This window comes from Gavialis gangeticus, unplaced genomic scaffold, assembly GCF_001723915.1.
Source record: "Gavialis gangeticus isolate Ggan-Ray unplaced genomic scaffold, GavGan_comp1, whole genome shotgun sequence".
Lineage (NCBI taxonomy): Eukaryota > Metazoa > Chordata > Crocodylia > Gavialidae > Gavialis > Gavialis gangeticus.
In genome coordinates this window covers 105801508-105806135 of record NW_017729022.1, presented here as the reverse complement: position 1 = coordinate 105806135, position 4628 = coordinate 105801508, and positions in this window count along the sequence as shown.

Here is a 4628-nt window from a genome sequence, read left to right as displayed (position 1 = left end):
AAAACTAATTTCACATATGGCAGCAGTGAAGGAAGCTTTGGACCCTGCAGCCAATAAACAGACCTCTTCAATGACCATAAATGTTGTTAATAGTATTTTTTGTACTGTCCTTTGTTGGAATCTGTCATTGCAAGATTACAAGTCCTTATTAAACAAGTTAAAACTTGGCTGGAAAACTGCCAATTTTCTGGCAGAACATTATTTTAAGACTATTTTATTTACTGTTCAGCTTCATTAAACTTTGAGCAAAAGCCACTTCTATAATTGCACTTAAATGATCTTTGGGATACTCACTACAGACATACTTCATTGTGTGGCAGAGGGGAGTAAGAGAACAGAAAGATACAATGCAACTGTTGTAAAGGTGTCTTATTTTCAATTATGTACAACACTTTGCTCACAGACCCTCCTGAATAAGACAAGTATCTTGTTTTGGGAAGGCAAAATGAAAAAAAGAAAATATTTTTCCAGTCATGTCTGAATGCAGCTGCTATGGTTGATAGAGGATTAACATTATAGTTCAGATGAAGGGTGAACTCTGTAGTAATTTTGCAGCAGTGTCTGAATGCTCTAGTCCTCCATGTTTCTATTCCAGCAAAGAAAAATCAGGTTCTCTGCTTAAAACATGCACCTTAATTTTGGAAGGCTGATTTTGGGGGGAAAAGGTGCATGTGGTACACAAGTAAAATAGTAATTAACCTAGTAAAGAGCAGGAGGTGGGAAGCACCTTTAAGCCTTTTTGTTATGTCTGGCTAGTACTAGAAAACTGAAAACACCAGTAGCTGGAACTACTCTTCTTTTGAAAATTTCTATATGGGTCTTTTGTGCAGGATTAGTAAAATGAAATTACCTAGCTTTCTGTTAATTTATGATGCTTGTGTTTTTAGTAGTCAGAATGGGTCTTGGGTCCGATGTAAAATTTAAAATGAAGACTGAAAGTTGTCATTTAAAACAAGCACTTGAAATCAAATAGTTAGATTTTAAATACATATCAAAAGCTTAGTAGCTACTGCATTGTGAGGAATCTCAGAATCTTCAATAGAGGTTTGACAAGAAATGAAGGCTCCAGTTAAATAGAATACAGCATCTATGTTGTGTATGTTTGAGGGGGGAAGGGATTCAGCAACTCATTGGTCCAATTAATTGTTTGTGGAAATTAGCTACTAGGTTAAATTATCCATCTTGATGTTTAGCTGGAATGCTGGTATTCCTGCTTCTGAAAAAAAAAGAGGGGGTTGGAATTTGTTAAGCAACAAGCAGTCAGAATCAGTTACAGTGGTCCTAGGTGACCTAAATTGAAGGAACTGATGAAAAATAGCCTTAGCCTGAGAGAGCTTAAAAATGTTTAAGTTGTCAACTAGCAACAACATATCCCACTACAAGAAAGTCCTTCATCTTACAACAGCTAGGCTCTGCTGCATGATCTACAGACCATCTGGATTCCATTTAACATCTTTGTATGTTAGCTGTTGGAGTGCGCGCATCTTATGTATAATTCCTTTTGATACTGGTGGTGATGAACTGCTGGTTGATGAGGCCTTTATAATGCTCTATGTAAGATATCAGCAATAATTTGCACTAGTTGGATATTTTAAAAAAATGTGGAATAATTAAGTTGGACAAGATTCAGTGGTGTTATCTGACCTTTGGTAAAGTGTACCCTCTTCATTGTAGGAGAATCCACCTTGGCTATCTTATTATCCACAGTAAGAAATCTGTTTGGAAAGGCTTTAACTGGAAATCACGATGCCTTTCATCTTCTTTTCTGTGACCAGAAAAAGCCAGAGGCTTTTTGTTGTTCTCATTTCCAAGTGATGGCTACCCTGAAAAGAGGCAGCATTGGGTAAACTATCAGAAGGTGACGTGTTGATTTAAGTGAAGCTTCAAGATGACTGCTGGGAGGAGGTATGTCTGTGAAACAGGGTCCACTTAGCTCCTGAATCTCTCCAGCTCTTGCAATTATATAAGTCAGAAGCGGCATTTTTACTGACAGATGCAGATGTAGATGCTATCAATTCAAATGGCAGACCTAGAAAGCTGCAAGAACTATACTATGATCTTATGGCAGGATCAGATTTTGTATTGTTCAGGCCTTTCAAGAATCTAAGCATAGTAGATTACGATTACAGTTTGTCCAGTATGAATGTACCAAGTTGAGGTGGTTATTAGACATACCCACGCTAAACTTCAGGACAGTTTACTTGTTTCATCCCAGAAAGGAACCAAGAACAACAGGAACTGTTGTTTTATGTGAGGCTTTACATTGCAACAGACAGGTTTTGGATTTTTCCTGCTGTTGGAAGTTTCACACAATTTAAAAATACATATATTCTTATTCAAGAACCATACAGCCATGAGATGGAAAAGACTTGAGTCTGGTCTTTTTTTTACTGCAGCTTTTGAGGATGGTTGATGAGGAGACATTGGTCTAGAAAGTCACAACTAATTGAAGGAAAATGCCCCTGAAGCCAAGAGAGCAGGAAAACATGGCCCAAAGGATGGATTTCTTTTAACTCCAGGACTGATACTGGGATATCTCCCTCCCCACTAGGTATACTGTGCTTTTCCAGAACAAACTTTAGCACTGCAAAAGTCTGTGAATTCTAAATATAGGATACCTTCAGAGACTCATCGGTGAGCACACTATCTAGGGGAGGTAGCAAGAGAACAGCACAGCAGCTGTGCTAAAGTCTCACTGTTAGTGAGATGAAGTACCAATTCACCTCCCTGCTGTACAAAGCACCTCAGTGCTCTAGCTAGTAGTGGTCAGAACCAAGGGAAAGAATGCTGGAACTCAGACAAATCACTGATACTGTCAAGGCAGTGACTGATGGAGCCAGACTCCAGGAAAAGATAGATGACTTCTGCAGTCCCAAGTCAATTCTTTCATCTGACATTTTGATGTTGCACTGTGATTCCTGGGAGCTTCCTGAGGAAGTTACTTGGGTCTACATTTACAAATGTAGCCTCAGTAAATGTATGTGTCCCATCTGAGCTGTTGAAAAATTTATTCTTCAAGCTCCTCCTACTTTGGACAGTTTTTTCTAGTCTTAATTTTAACACTGGAGGTCTCTAAGGGTAGAAAACTTAGCTGTGCTATCAGATTGAGGGCCAGATCAGCTGATTTGTTCTGGATATTGAGGCAGCCTTGCTCCAGTTTTTCAGGTTTGAAGTTGAAGTTAGAGAACTACTTGACAGCATTTTCCTGGGATTTAAAATGCTCTTTGGTAGTTATTTTCACCATTCTCTGGACCTCATGCTTGCCTTGATGCATGAAGCTTTACAGTTCAGTCATGCTCTCACAGTGAGAACATTTGATCTAGACCTTGAAGTAGCTATTTTAGCTGTAAGGGATACTTTGGAGGAGAAACTAATAAATTGCTAGGAGCAAGAAAAAAAAAAGTTCTGACCTAACTTGTAAAACTAAAAATTAAAGGATTAAGTTTCCTATGGTTTTCTAAAACAAGAAGGAATTCCATCTTGAGATGAGAAGCAGTCAAGAGAGGGGCTGTAGATTTGCTCTGTCCTTTGCTATAGAAACACTAAGATAACCTGTTTGGAGAGGTGAGTGCTGCTGAAGGGTGCAAAGAAACTAAATGTATTTTTGAAAAGAATACTGTGAACTCTCAAAGAAAAAAAGGAGGAGAAAAATAGTTTTGAATTGGACAACCAGAACAAGAACAATAGAACACTTCCACGTGTCTTGACTGCACTCATGTTTCCCGTAAACTGTTTTTGGAAGTAGTACTGTATTTTTTTTTATTTAAATCAGTAAAGAAAAGAGGCCCCTGCCTTACTAAATCTGGGTTTACAACTACAAATACCATGCTCCTGGCTTTTGAGTGAAGTGACAATGGAAAATTCCACCTTTGTTCTGTATTAAAAAAAAAAAAAAAATGTATACTTGCTGCAGATAGGCAAAATTCCCCGAAGTTATTCAAATAATCCCTTTTTATCTGAGAGCTGAGTTTGGCTTTCCAGAAGTCAGTCTTGCCATCAACCTAATGCACACCACTCTACAGTCAAAATCAAGAAACTGTGCATAAAGTCCAAGCATACAATATTATTGCATCTCCCATACATTTATTCACATTTTCCACGGATTCTGTACACTCTCTTACAACATATTTGGAACTACCAAAAACATTTAAGTTACAAGGCATGTTAAAAAAAAATCAAATAAGCTAAGTTTCCTACAGACAGAATTCAGAGTATTTGAAGTTTACTTTGATAGAAATAACAATGAATGGTCACATTTATTAATTTGCTCAGTAGTTTAATTGACTGAACTCACATTAGTTCATGCCATTTGAAGTTTGGTTTGATCTTAAAGTTTCTACTCACAAGCAGTAGCTACAAAAATTACAAATGAAGTAACTTAAGGCAAAAATAAAGTTTGAGACACTTTTAAGAAGTTTAATGCACATTGTAATTCATATAGTTTCTACTATAAATTTAAATCTCCGTTACAGACTATGGGGCAGAGGCAACCTCCTTGACTCAACCCTCTTATTTATCCTAAAATTATCTGTTTTGGAGTAGGATGCTATTTTTTAATAAATTAAACCAAATATTATTGTTTTACTAAATAGAAGGGTATTTTCATGGGGGGGGGGGGGGGGGAGGGA